The 16,179-nt window shown below is 37.8% G+C and overlaps 1 pseudogene; it reads right to left on the reverse strand.

Annotated features, from left to right (window-relative positions):
* LOC150040252 (eukaryotic translation initiation factor 1A-like) overlaps positions 1-16,179 on the reverse strand; it is a 247,818-nt pseudogene that overhangs the window by 106,452 nt on the left and 125,187 nt on the right.

Below are 16,179 nucleotides of genomic sequence, written 5' to 3' on the forward strand. Positions count from 1 at the left end.
TCAGACATAGTCAACAGAGGAATCAATTTGGCTGAGAACCACAGGTATGCACATATTCCCAGAGCCACGGTCCCAGTCCAAGCAAAGACCGCTATCTACTGACCACAGTGCAAATTACAACAACAGTTCTTGATGCCGAGGAGAGCTCAGAGAAGAATCACGACATACATAAATAATCAAAGTCCTATGTAAAGCCCAAAAGGCAACAAGAGCAAATGGACGAGAGAGATGTCCCCATACCAAGAAATGACACCTGAAGAGACACAAAACATGACCCTATTCAAGGAGATGATTGTGAACATGACTAAAGAGATTAAAACAGAACTCCAAAAACAATCCAGGAACATAAGCAGGAAATCTCCAAAGAGCTCCTCGAATTCAAAAGAGAAATGGAAGAAAAGATTAATACCCTCAGAGCAGACATGATCAGCTCAGTGTCCACACTTCAAGCAAAAATGGAGGCATTAAGCAGCAGATTGACGGAGATGGAGAATAGAACATCAGAAACAGAAGACATAACACAAGAGCTGGAACAGAGACCTCAACACTCCACTCTCAACAAATGACAGGTCAACTCAACAAAATTAAGCAAAGACACCATTGACTTAAATGACACCATAGCCCAGCTGGGCTTAACAGATATACACAGAGTCTGCCACCCAACGGTGAAACTATACATTTTTCTCAGCAACACATGGAACACACTCCAAAATAGATCATATAATAGTTCATAAGAAAAGTTAAGCAGATACAAGAGGTCTGATATAATCCCATGCATCCTATCAGACCACAGTGGAGTCAGACTAATTCTGAACAATGCAGTCAAAGTGAAAAAGCATTCAATCATATGGAAACTGAACAACACACTTCTGAATAACACCTGGGTAACAGATCAGATCAGAACCTATAGGAGCAAGAAAAAGTTAATTCTAAAACAGCTAGGAGGACAGAAATAACAAAAATAAAATCAGAAATTTCAGAGATTGAAATAAGATCTATCATACAAAAAATTGATAAATCAAAAAAGTTCGTTCTTTGAAAGAGTCAACAAAATTGACAGACCCTTGGCAAGATTAATCAAAAAAAGGAAAGGGAGACTCAAATAAACAAGATTAGAGACCCTACGGGAACAATCACAACTGATTCCCAAGAAATCCAGTCCATAATGAATAGGTACAACCAGGGCCTGTATTCAAAGAAACAAGAAAATCTAGTAGAAATGGATGATTTCTTAAATAAATATGGGCTACCCACACTGAACAACGATGAGGTAAACAAATTGAACAGACCAATTTCTTACAATGAAATTGTGGAAGCAATCACGGAAATGCCAACCAAAAAAAGCCCAGGTCCAGATGGTTTCACTGCAGAATTCTACAAGATATCTAAAGATGAAATAATACCTATACTATTGAAACTCTTCTGAGAAATAGAAATAGAAGGAGCAATACCAAACTCATTCTGTGAAGCTAATATTACTCTCATCCCCAAACCAGGGAAAGACCCAACAAAAAAAGAAAACTACAGATCTATCTCTCTAATGAACACAGATGCAAAACTCCTCAATAAAATATTAGCCAATAGAATCCAGAAACAAATTTAAAAAATCATACACTATGATCAAGTGGGCTTCATCCCACAAATGCAAGGCTGGTTTAACATTCACAAATCAATCAATGTAATACATCATATCAATAGAGCTAAGGATAAGAATTATATGATAATTTCTCTTGACACGGGGAAGGCATTTGACAAAATAAAACATCCATTCATGTTGAAAGCACTAGAAAAAATAGGAATAAGAGGTACATTCCTCAAAATAGTGAAAGCCATATATGAAAAACCTACAGCCAGTATTATACTAAATGGTGAAAGACTGGCACCATTCACCTTAAAATCAGGAACTAGACAGGGATGCCCACTCTCTCCATTTCTCTTCAATATAGTGCTGGAACCCTTAGCCAGAGCAATAAGACAAGAAAAGGACATCAAAGGGATTCACATAGGGAAAGAAGAAATTAAACTATCCCTATTCGCAGATGTCATGATCCTCTACTTGAGTGACCCAACAAACTCCACTCCCAAACTACTAGAATTAATAAACCACTTTAGCAAAGTGGCAGGATACAAAATCAACCTTCAGAAGTCAGTAGCCTTCTTGTACAACAACAATACACAAACAGAATTCCAAATCAAGAAAATGATCCCATTTGCAATAGCCCCCAAAAGAATAAAATACTTAGGAATAGACTTAACCAAAGAAGTAAAGGAATTATTCAATGAAAATTATAAAAGCCTAATGAAAGAAATTAAAGAGGACACTAGGAAATGGGAAGACATCCCATGCTCATGGCTAGGGAGAATCAACATAGTAAAAATGGCTATACTGCCAAAACTGATATACAAATTCAATACAATCCCCATCAAAATCCCAAAGACATTCTTTACTGAAATAGAAGATATAATCTAAACATTCATATGGAACAAGAAAAGATGTAGAATAGCCAAAACAATTCTAGGCAAAAAGAGCAATGCTGGTGGTATTACAATACCAGACTTCAAACTCTACTATAGAGCCATAGTAACAAAAACTGCTTGGTACTGGCACAAAAACAGACCAGATCATCAGTGGAGCAGAATAGAAAACCCAGAAATAAAACCACAACTTGTATTTGACAAAGGAGCCAAAGATATACAATGGAACAAACACAGTCTATTCAATTATTGGTGCTGGCAAAACTGGGCAGCCACATGCAGAAAACTAAAAATTGACCCTAGTCTTTCACCATGCACAAGCATTAACTCAAAGTGGATCGAAGACCTCAACGTCAGACCGGAAACAGTGAAATTGCTACATGATAATGTAGGAGAGACACTGGAACTCATAGGCACAGGCAATAGATTCCTGTACAGAATCCCAGGGTTACAAATGATTGGAGAGAGACTCGATAAAGGGGACTACCTAAAAATAAAAAGTTTCTGTACAGATAAAAACATAGATGCAAAAATAGAGAGACAGCGAACCAACTGGGAAAAGATATTCACCAACAATATATCTGACAAATGCTTGATATCCAGTATCTACAGGGAACTCAAGAAACTAATCCCCGAAAACCCAATAAACCATTCACTAAATGGGCAAGGGAACTAAAGAGAGACTTACCAGAAGAAGAGATTAAAATGGCAGAAAAACATATGAGAAAATGTTTATCATCTATGGTCATAAAGGAAATGCAAATAAAAACAACCCTAATATACCATCTTACCCCAACAAGAATGGCCAAGATTATGAACTCAGACAATGACAGTTGCTGGTGGGGTTGTGGAGAAAAAGGAACCCTACTGCACTGCTCGTGAGATTGTAAACTATTTCAGCCACTCTGGAAAGCAGTGTGGAGGTTCCTTAAAGAACTGAAAATAGACCTTCCCTATGATCCCACCATACCACTTCTGGGCATCTATCCTGAACAGCATGACCCAGGATATTATAAAGACACCTGCTCAGCTATGTTCATCTCTGCACTATTCACAATAGCTAGGTGATGGAAACAATCCAGATGCCCTACTGCAGATGAATGGATACAGAAAAATGTGGTATATATACACAATGGAATTCTACATAGCCAACAGACAAGATAAAATAATGGCATTCGCAGGGAAGTGGATAAATCTAAAGCGAATCATGTTGAGTGAGACAAAGTGACCTAAGGAACAAAAGGAGCCTGGTATCCTTAATATGCGGTTATTAAACCCAAAGTGTACAAGAGCAAGGACTCAACAACTGCATACCCAAAGCTATGGACATGGTAATGGAAATACAAACATAACCATACAGACAAAAAAACCTATGACTCTATAATCATAATGTTTTATTTCATAAATTGATATGTTTCTATGACATACAAACCATTAGCCTAATTTCGATTAAGTTCTAAATACTAAGTCCCTGAGAATGTAATTAGAGATTCCCTCCTTGAACAATTGTTTGTTAAACTTGTCATTTAAAATACGATGTAAACATAAGCCATATAATTAGTGATTGTTGTTTTTAAGGTACTATGTTATCTCTCATCACTTCTACTGTCCCTTGGTTATCTCATATTGTTACACTATCTCACTTGGTTACCTGATATATCACATATATTTGTATTTGGTTATCTGAAATTGGATAGGGAATGGGGGAAAACAAGATGAGGGGTGACATGAGAAAGGGTATCAATGTATTGGAATTAACGCACCATTTATCTGGCAAATATCATGTAACCCTTGTATTAATTACAATAAAAAATATATTTTAAAAAAACTGTCAAAGTTACAGAAGCCTCACTGATGTACAATGCATTGTACAGAAAGTAAATGAGACTTGTACCTTATGACAAATGTAATAAATATTATCACCTCCTCGAAGACTGTACTTCCTTCAATTTGAAACTAATGTTCTTCAATTCAAAGATATGCAAAACATCGGATGATTAAACAAGATGAATCCAATAAATTATTATAAACATAAATTTAAAAGCATGTTAAATTATAATTCATGGAGTGCAAAACTTTCAAGATACATTTACAGGAAATTAGCTATGATTTCCAGGGTCCACACATATTAAAAAATAAATCAGCCAACATTCCAATTCTATGTGTGGAATCACACTTGTAGAAAAGTGACAATCACCATTCCAAGGGATGGCAGGGAAATAGGTGCAATTTTGTGAAAACAATTTCCACATAAGAAATAGCAAAATACTTGAAATAAAATGTATAAATATAAATATACATGTAAGTAAATATGAGCGTATAAACTATTCTTAATCTTGATGGAACCCAAACAAGATCATAATGTGGAAATAAAATTATATCTCTGTTCAGTAACAAAAATTAGCACAAAGTTTATCATAAATTGTATACACCATTCAAATAATTATAAATAAGTAACATTGGAGGATCATAGTTCAGTTAAAAAACTTAAGGCAGTGGAGTAACAGTAGCGATTAAACATACAATTGCAGCATTGAATAGCATTAGGTGAAACAGAGAAATTGATTGCACACAATGTTGTTTTTAATGTACTACATTATTTCTCTTCTCTCTTGTTTTGCCATCTCAAGGGGTTTGTTAATTGCATATATGTGTATTGTTTATTGAATTCCTCCATTAAGGTTTGGATTGGCTCACATGTAGCTTTCTTTATGCATCCACCTTTTATTTCATCATCCTTACCAGTAGCATTTGCAGAGCTTTCTGAGGACTCTCCCTTAGGTATCCCCTATGGGAAACATCCAACGTTTGGGTATCACCATATAAAATAATAAATAAGGAGCAGGGATAAAAATAAGTGTAATGAAAGGTAAGAAAAGCAGACTGTATGTACAAAAGGAGTAGAAGAAAGATGAGAAACACCTAAAATACATCCAAGGTTAGAAATGAATAGAAAAACACAATGGAAGGATAAAAAGACTGGTGAATAGTGTGAGTTAAATGTGTCTACTATAGAGAACATCTCCAATCACTGTTTCTAGATTAAGGAAATCACAATGAAGGAATAAAGGGGAAAAATGAAGAAAAAATGTGGCCAAAAGGGAAATTGAAATGATGAAAATCATCAAAATCTAGTAAATATTTAAAAAAGGAAAGTACATATTTAGAAAAAGGAATTCTTCAGTGTATTTGGGGAAATATTGTGTGATACCATTGATGTTGCCTCTGATTTCCTTGTAATCAGTTTTCATTGGGATTATATGATTTTTCACTAAGTTTGAGCAGCAGATATGTTTCTTCCTTTCAGACCTGAGGTCTTTGTCATTCTCTTCCCTGGCTCCAATGTAGGCAGAGCAAGGAACTTATTGTGTTCCATAGGACAGAATGGCCTCTGTTCAAGTCTACAAAGAGGGTGGCATCATAAACTCTCTAGAATCATCATTTTTTACAATGAGATAACTACTGAATCGGAGGCATAAATAAAGCAATGATTTTCTTCAGATTCCCAGAAGCTACTCATCTGAGAATATCTGCTGGATGAGATGGCCTCTGGATATATTTACCAGCTGAGGAAAGCTGTCTTGCCCGGGGTGATATGTCTCTCTCCAGGGCATAGTCCCTTTCCCAGGGCAGAGTTGACATGAATCAGTTTCAGTTGTCTGTTCAACAATGAGGCTATATAACTGGCTTCTCAGGCTAGAACTATTTACTAGCTTGTGTGACTAGTTCTCTGCCAGTACACAACATGGAACTGTGCCCAGCTGATGGAGTATGGGCTACATTCTGGATGTAATTCTGTAATTATCAAGGACAGTCAGCATGATGGGAATTTCTACCTGTTGTCACCCTCTCTGTCTTGTAGGAAAAGATGAGAGCATTTCATTGGAGATCAAGTGTATTTGTCCTAGTGCCCTGCACTAGGGATGGCTGTAGTCACCACAGCTGGGATTGGAATTAGCTTCACTACAGGTTGTGTGCAAAACTGTCCTCTTGAGGAAACTGCTTAACTTTTCCCACTCTGGCCAAAATTTCTGTTCTCTTCTGGCTTACTTGGATACTTCATCGTGGATAGTATTTTGTTGCCTGAGAAAGCACATGACAATCAATGTGTGTCCATTTCCAAATTCTCTGAATATATATCTTATTAGCACAGCCATAGTTCTTATGGCAAAAACCTGTAACATTTATAAGGATAACAATGAATAGTTACAAAAATCTTACTTAAATGTGAGGCACAGTTATAAAGTACATCTTTGTATTGTGTGACATGAATATACCAAAATTTGGCATGTTAGTCAAAACTTATTGTAAAATGTATAATTTTTGCACTACAATGTGGTTTTCAATTTACAGTAAAACATTTAGTGTACATCATGCTGTAAAGAGCATCTTTTGCAAAGGAATATGAAAAAGTCCCACTGTACACAAAGTCAGTTACGTTTTACATCCTTGGGTGTTTTTTAATGGCACATATAGCACATCAAGAAATAACATTTGAGATGTCCACTTGAATTTTTGTTAGGTCCAAGAGCTTGAAATCTGGGACTGGGCGCTGTCCATATCCTTGATTAGTTAAACCTAGCACTCTACTGGTGGAGTCACAGCAGCATTTCCGAGTGTCTGACAATTGACTGGAGATAAGGTACTCAAGAATTAGGTTCCTAAGCTAGCTCTGAAATGTAATAATCAGACTTCAGTATCCTGAGTAGCTAGGACTATATTATTGACCCCCGAAGCCCTTCTTCCATTTGAGGATTTGCTGTCAGCCATGTATTTCCAGTGAAATTGGTGAGAATTGGTGTATATTGGAAATAAAACACCATCTCTTTTAGGTTCTCTCTCATTATGTAGTTTTATATATATGACTTCAAATTCTCTGAATATAGGCTTATTATCACAGCCATAATAATTATGGTAAATCTGTAAAATTTATGATAACAGTGAGTGCTTACAAAAATCAGACATAAATTCGAGGCAAATTTATGTAATACATCCTGTGTTGAGCACCTTAAAATACCCAAAGTTGGTCGCTATTCTTTCAAACCTTATTCTGTAAAATATACAATTTTTCTGCACTAAAATTTGGTTTTCAATTTCCAGTAAGACTTTTAGTGTACATCATGCTGTAAAGAGCATCTTTTGCAAAGGAATATTAAAAAGTCACTCTCTACACAATGTCGTAAAACACATAATAAGAGCAGAAAAGTTGGTACTCATGGATTTTGCCTGATTTCTTCAAGGGAATAAGAAATAACACTATTATTCATTCCTAATTCCTATGCCAAAGAAATATATATATATATATTATATATGCATATATATATATATTACATATGTATATTCCTGTGTACTGCTTAATCTAGTAAACATCTTCATAATTGTTGTGGATATACCTACAATGTGGATATTCCTACAATTTAACTTGAAAAAGTTCAATAATTTATGGATTTCCATTCCAAGGAAATTTGTTATTGAATGGAGTTTCTCAGGATTTAAATTTCAACACAGTGTGGGCACATTAAAAATTAGGTGATCAGGGGATGAGAGTTTGGTCTAGTGATACAGTGCTTTCCTAACATGCACAAAGACTTAGGTTCGATTGTTCAGTATCACACACATAGAAAAAAAGACAAAACACCAGAAGTGATGCTGTGGCTCAAGTGGTAGATGTAATTAGTGTAGGCCTTTAGAAAATTGGGGACTATTAATTCAAATTTAATTTCAAGGTATTACATAGAAGAGTCAATATTTAAATCAGGCTATATAAGCAAGACAGAATTTCAAAAAAAATTGGCAATGTGGAGAAGCGAGATTCTGTGCAACGTTAGAGCATATTAACTGCCTTTTCAGGGTATTACGGGCAAACACAAATAACTTAGTGTTTTCTTAATTGGATAATTAAGAAAAATTGTCTGGATACATACAAGCAAAATGCCAAGTCTGTGGGGCAATGAATATCAACTTGCAGAATGGTAAGCGAATAACTCTGCTCACTTGCACAATGAAAAGGCAAAAGTATTTTGAGATAAGTGCTAGAAATGCAGGGAAAAAAATCATTTCAAAAAACTCTCAGCCTTACGAAAGGGATCTCAAGCCTCTGCATTTCTTGACAAATGGTCTTGTGCAGGGGTGGTGAATTACTTAGTGAAGATTTCAAGGTAAAAGTTGCCCAGGGCACATAATGTGATTAAAGAAATTCCTGTGCTTTACCAAAACAAAGGTTTGGCCTGATCCACTTTTCTCTTTTACTAGAAAACAAAAGTTTCTGTAGCCATGTACCCTGGGGGGATGAACAACAAAAGAATCTTATGGATATGTATAGTGCACACGTTGAAACACTTGCAAATGCATCGTTTTGACACTGTACAATATTGTTTTGACATTTTAGGAATTCAGAAACCTGAGAAACCATAGTGGTGATTGCTTAGCATGAATTGCAAATTGAATGTGTTATGATTATTTCATATATTGATCATTATTGCACAAACAGTTCTAGCCAGTCCTTGGAGTGCTTGTCCTGGCTATAATAGTGAACAGAGAAATGGTGTCCTTGGAAGATAATTCATTTAATCACACTTCTGCATATTCCAATCACAGAAGTTGTCTCCTCCTCTGAAATGACAAAAACTGATTTTGATTTGTCATACATTGGGTTCTACAAGTTCTAATTTTCTATAACCTGGTGGGCCACACAAGGGAGCTAGTTTGTAAAGGAAGAGAGACATTGAATGTATATGTGTGTGGAATCATTTCAGAGTTCACTTGTAAACTGCTTTGGAGCAGAATCAATGTAAAATCTAGTGAGTTCTAGGTAATATATTCCATGTCTGAAACTTTTATAAGTTGACAACTTTGAGAGGGTACATGATAGTGTTCTTATTTTTCCTAGTCACTAGTGACTTATTCCAAAACAAAACACATACACACACACACACATACACACACACACACACACACACACACACACACACACACACACAGAAAGACCCATTAATCATCTCAACTTGCAAGTTCCCCCAAATAATGACCCTTATCCAAAAGGTTCTTATTTTTTACTCCATTTGCTGGATTCATATGTTATGGCAATGAAGTTTTCTTGTTATCAATGTGTTCGCTCTTTTAATTTAATTAAAATCACAACAAATTGTTCAAATTATTGCAGATCATCGTATGTCAATGAAATTCGAATTTCCTAGGCAAGAACTCAAGAAAAGTTCAGCTTCCATGACAAAGATATTCTTCAAATTCCAGGAAAGTAGCCTTTTTTCTGTGATTTGAACAATAAGTATTTATAAGTTGAAGATCATGTAACCATGGCCAATATTTACTGAAAAAAAAGTTAGCATTTCGGAGTGCCTACTTCACAATATTTTAATTTATCATATATATATTCCTTTTATTTAGGACCCCTCTAGAGTATTAAAAAGCCTTTACCATATATGCAGTGCTGAGCTTTGTTATGATGGGTAACATGTTTTATTCTAGATTTCATATACATTTCAATATTTTTGTGTTTCCCACAAACCCCTAAACTATAAGCAGTAATATGCTGACAAACTCCTTATTCAACTAGGAGTCAGAATTGTCAGGAAATACCGCTGTGGCTCAAGGTGTAGGGCTGTATAGCCTCAGCTGAAGAGATCAGAATCAGCGTCAAGACCCAGAGTTCAAATCCCATGACTGTAACAAAAAAAAAACCTTCACATAGGATGCTCATGACAGTACTGGAAAGAAAGGAGCTCTAATTGCAAAAAGGAAAACTCTTGTTTGTAGTAAAAATTAGGATCCTTTACCATGGGACTAAATCATGTATGTTTCTGTAAGTTTCATCCAAGAATGGAAGGTATTATGAATATGTCCTATTATATTTTCAATTTGATCAAACAAATAGGGAATGTCAATCCATTTTGAGAAGCAACAGAAAGAGGCACTCCACCACACACTAGACAGAGATGTAGCAAGGTCATTGTATGAGGTTTATTCCCTTATGCTCCCCAGCATAATTAATTTTTCATATCACAGTCCCCTACTTGTGAGTCAAGTTCCTTATTCCAAGCCTCCACAGTTCCTGTTTCTTGTGGCTCCCATGCCAGGGTAGACACAGGATGAGTTATCTTTGAGGAGAGCCAGTGGCATCCATGTCTGGTAAAGCAGTCCAGGGTGGTTTAGATCAGTGTCCTGAGATGTACTGGTGAGGTCAGGAAGGTGGAGGCTGGACTCAAGTCAGCTGGCTGTAGCTCTTGGCAGTGTCACTGAAAGGCCATTTCATAGTGGCAGGAACTTGTGGATTGCCTATTCCTGAAACTTGACAGTTAATAGTTATGCAAAGGTGGATCATGCGCTGTCTGAGAGGGCAGAAATGTTAGGGGCATATCCCAGTGGTGGCCTTATTTTATGTCACAAACCATAGCCAGGCCCTCCAATCAGGCGGCAGGCACCATTTCAGCCAGGTGTGGTTCCAAGACTAGGAGGTGCGTGGGTTTCCATTTGTGATGTGCTGTACATCTCCCCCTTATTTCATTAACAGGTGCTTGTCTTACTTGAGAGTGTGCTTGTCTTAGGTTGCCACCCTCAGGGGGTCTTACCAGTCACTACCACCCTAGCTCTTCAGGCAATTCACCTGTAGGGTTGGCAGACACAAATGGAAAAGTAGGGGAGATGGCCAACATCCACAGTGGAAACCCTTCTATTCTCTAGTCTGCATCTGTACATCCTGGTGAGGACCGGGGCCAACCTCATAGGGTTCCCAGTTCATGTCTCATTACAATGGCAAACATTGTTCAGACAAGGGGCAAAGGTTGGATGAGGTAGCATGGTGCCCCAATGCTTATAAGCAGGGGAAAATCCTTTAGATTTGAAACTTAGAAGTTTAATATAAGTAAAGTTTAATGTAAATAAAGTACCAACAAGCTTATCTTTAGGCCTAATGCCTTAGGTACCTGTATCCCACCCATTTTTGTTTTTAACGGGGTCAATGGCCAAGAGTAGGCTAGCAAAGTCCCAGGAGTGGAATATGGTGAAGATTCGTCTTCTATAACTTCTTCAAGCTGACTCAGGGGTGTCATCTCTATGCTTGGACCCTAAAAGCTTAGCCTACTTTACAGATTGATAGGCACATAGCCTCAGGTTCATAAGCTTCTTTCCTGAATTTGTGGCTAGTGTCAACCCAAAATCTGCTCAGTTAGGGATTAGAGAAAAATTAGGATTGTAAACTACCCACTATTACAGATGACTAACAAACTAATGCCCAGTTATGGAGTAAATACTCATATTCTTTAGTAAGGCATGCTTACAAACTATTCCATGACCTCCTGGCTCTGTTTAATTTTGAATGGCCAAGCAAAAGTGACTCTAGGATCTGACACCATAGCAGTGCTTACTGCATCTGGATGCTTTTGTCCCAGTAGTGTCTCTCCACACTGGGATAAACATCCCATCAACATTTCACTTTGTTGGTTGATGGACTTGAACTCAGGGCCTGGGCTCTGTCCCTCAGATCTCTAGCTCAAGGCTAGTACTATGCCACTTTGAGCTCCAAAGTAACTCTGCCTACTAGACACCACAGTCTCATGGGGACTTTGCTTTGTCCAGGCTGGCTCAGAACTGCAGTTTTCAGATCAAAGAGTCCTACAAAAGACAACTTTACTCCAATTAGAAGCAGCAAGATGGTCAACTCAGAAATAGTCTTTAAGCATGATCTTAACTAGAAAAGCCAAATTTACATCTGAATAAGGACTTGCTGTTTTTTCTGTGGGCCCACTGCAAACTGTTACAAACTTAATAGCAATTAAACAATCATTTTTTAGCCCTGATTTTCCTTTTTACTCTTATTAAAACCCTTTTCCCCAATTTAATACATTTTAAGAAGTACTAATCACATCTCCCACTTTACCATCAGGTTTCCATTGCCTATCTGCAGAGGAGAGGCAGGATGAAGCCCTGTCCTTTCTAAAAAACAGATAGACAAGGTTTTTGAAACTGATAAACTCAATGAAATAAATTCCAAGTTCACTGCTGACTTTTTGCTAATCAGAATACAATGTTTACAATGTAAACAGCTCTATGCATTACAATAGTAAATTTAAAGTAGTTCCTCTTTCAAACAATACAAATCCCTTGAGACATTTGGCTTTGCTTGGAGTTTAAACTTAGATTTAAACAACTACCCATTTTTGTATATTAGTTTCAAGTATAAACTCATATACTTGTACACAAGTATAATCTTGAACATGTTCGCTCACACACATCCACACTCAAACATCTAAAAGTGCTCAAAATTAATATCAGCCATACATTTTCTGAAGTTCTCAAAAGTTCAAATATAAGGATCCATATTTAGAACTGGTACCAATTTCACTGACAAAACTGGACAAGGGAAAACATGTGACATGGACAAAACCAGACAAGGGGAAAAAATGTAACATGGACAAGACAGAGAAGCAAAGAAGCAACCCCCAAACTTCTGATGGCATGCCTGACCTTAAACTATTCCTGGTAGCCAACCAACAGAGGCCATCCTTAAGCAAGAGGGAAAACAAAATAAGAAAATTGGGCTGGGTAGATACCCTTAGACATGTCTTGCCAGTGGGACTTGAACCCACACATTCGCTCAGACATATCCTGTATCGACATGAACCCTAAGAAGAAAATTGGGCTGGGTAAAATACTCTGAGACATGTCTTGCCTGTGGGACTTGAACCCACACATTTGCACAGACATATCTCGTATTGAGAAGAACCCTAAAAGTGGTCTAGGTGTCCCTTTACCATATCCTTTCAGGCCACAGAGCATTCTCGAGAAAACAGGGGGATCAACCGACTTCTACTTACCTCTGGAGGCCTTTGCTCTTAATCTGGGCATATTTTCCAAAAATGGTTGTGATGGGAGGAGTGTTCAAGGAAGACCACTACTCATAGGAAAAAGGCAATCCTTTATCTCAATAACAAGAAAATTGATAGGAATTGATGAAAGACTTGGGAGCCAAGATTGGATGGCCCCTAGGAGCATATTTACTGCAGAGAGGAGATTCTAGGCCACCCAGGCCCTGGAGCTACCTGGGCCCTGGAGCTAGGCCCGGGAGCCTGGGACTCCATGGCAGAGTCTAGATCCACTGGGCAGATTGCAGTCCTAGGTTGCCTGGGCCCTGGAGCCACCCTGGCCCTGGAGGTGCCCAGGCCCTGGAGCTGGCTGGGAGTCAGCCCGTGGCAGAGTCTCCAGAAGGAACCATGGGAAAGGATTCCATGGGGGCCTCACTCCGACGGACCAGCACTGAAGCCAAGGTGGCTGAACCCCGAAGGCAACTCAGGATGACCGCCACAATGGGGAGATAAAGCTGTTTACTCTCCAAGATCCCTTTACTAACACAAACTTACCTGCTTAGTTGAGCCCCATGTCTGGGCACCATATATAGGTGTCCCTCTCAGATGCCCATGTGGCAGGGGTAAGATGGCGGTGGAGACCACAAGTAATGACACAGATCTAGAAATCATGACTCTTGGCGCAGGTCTGATCTTTGTCACAAATATTCCCGCTAAATACGGATCGTGTGGTCTCATCCACGTCATCAAATAGGAATGACCATCAGCAAATGGTGTCCTGAGACACACCCCACTTGCTCCAGGTGGGTAGGGCCAGACACCCTCTGTCATTTGCTTTCAGCCACATACACACACTTGTGTAAGTGATTAAGACCAGAGGTTATTACCACAGAAGCTGTATATTTTCAATGGAAATACTAGTTTTATAAAGTGTAGTCTAGGTGTTTTAATTTTTTTTTACTGGTTTTCTGAAACACTCATAGTTACAGCCCATCTTCAATACTCTGTTTAGAGAATGGCATTAAGTTATGGAGTGATGAAATCTAATTAACCCTAATTATTTCCCAACACAAACTTACTTTCAACCACATCCAATGATTTATCTGTCCCATCAAGGGAAATACATTTTCCAGCAAAATGTATTTTAAAGTACAGAAAAGAAAATACAGAGCACCTTCATTTACATGAGATGTCTGAAACAGAAACTAGTTTGTGACCAGATTTTATAAACGCTACTCATGTCAGTAAAAAAGTATTTTCTAAATTTATGAGAAAATCTTCTGTACATGGTGAGGCTTAAAATGTCTCCTAATGTATGCTGAATGGATTCTGCTTGAGAAACAATACAAATGACAGAAAAGACATTTCTGCATTTATAAGGAAATGGAAATCCTTGGGAAAACTCATATTAAATAATCCAGACCCAAAGAATATAGGCTAATGGTATCCTTTGTTTTCATTAATTAGTACAACCCTAGCACTCTCCTAGCAGACTGCTGCTACTGTGGAGCAACAGGGGTATGAGGAGGGACTCCCAGAGCCAGCCTGAAGTCCCCAGGAGCTGAGTGAGATGGTAAGTATCGATGACCCAGCCGTCCCTCAATTACCAGCGAAGAAACTACACTAAGCCAGGAGCTGTGTCAGCCATGAAAATGCAGCAGATCTCTGGCTTATTGCCTCAGGCACTTAGTTATATACTGTTGGGGAAGGTGGGAACTGGGAAGCTAGCCATTAGGAAGTGAGCCATCATGCTATCACTAAGGTTCTGGGGCAAACTTTTAGGTACTGGGTGGAATCAGTTCAGGAAAGTGCACTGGACCTGAGCTTGTGGGGGGGAGGCTCAGTGCAATCATGTGCTCAAAGATAAGAGAAGTATGCAAGGAATTCAAGGAATGCCTGGCCAAAGCCCTTTCCACTGAGCTGAAATGATGAACAGGCCTCAGAGATGGAGATTAGGCCCCAACAGCAGACAATTACAATAGCGCAAAACCAAGAGACACAGGTCATTTAGGATGAGGATAAATGAAAGGTCTCCAGGATGTGGAAACAAGAGCTTATTTTTACTGTTTCTGACTTTGTTACATGGTATATTATATAATGTTTATTTATTTGAAATAGGAAAGGGAGGGTGAAGGGTGAGCGAAATGAGGACAAAAATGTAAGAAGTGGTATTAATGTGTGAGAAATAAGGCACTCACTATTTGTTGAAAGTGATGTAGCCACTATATACATTATCTCAATAATAAAAATAAAATTAAAAATATATTTATTGTATTTACACTTTATTTTAAGATTTCATTTATTATTACTCATGTGTTATTAACAGCTTCTTTTATCTATTCCTATAAAACGTCTGTACTGCAAATCAAATACTATTACTTCTGTAACTTGGACAATAACTTTCTGTTTTTCCATCCTGTCCCTTACTCTGAATGAGATGTAATTCTTGGTGTCCATCACCCTCTAGATTTTGGTGCAATGACCTATAATCTCATATATATAATAGATAAAATCAGAGTGGGTCCTTGGTTTGTTCTAATAGTTTTCTTCTCATAAGAATGGAAGCATTGATTTCTTATCGTCTTATTAGTTGGATGACTGGAAGTGTTCCTGTAGTATTTTTATTCTCTATTTTTAATGTATATCTTGATTGCTTGAAATACTAGAAATTTGTCTAAGGAAGAGACCATGTCTGGTTTAGCTCTATTATCATATATACGATGCCAGATATATAACAACAGCTTTGATTTATCCTCCTCAATTGATAGAACTTTTAGAAAAATTTCAGGGCTGGGAGTTTGGCCTAGTGGTCAAGTTCTGCCTAGCATTCATGAAGACTGGGGTTCAATTCTTTGGTACCACATAAATAGAAAAAATGACAGAGGTA

Source organism: Megascapheus bottae, chromosome Y (assembly GCF_031878675.1).
Source record: "Megascapheus bottae isolate mThoBot1 chromosome Y, mThoBot2.hap1, whole genome shotgun sequence".
Taxonomy (NCBI): Eukaryota; Metazoa; Chordata; class Mammalia; order Rodentia; family Geomyidae; genus Megascapheus; species Megascapheus bottae.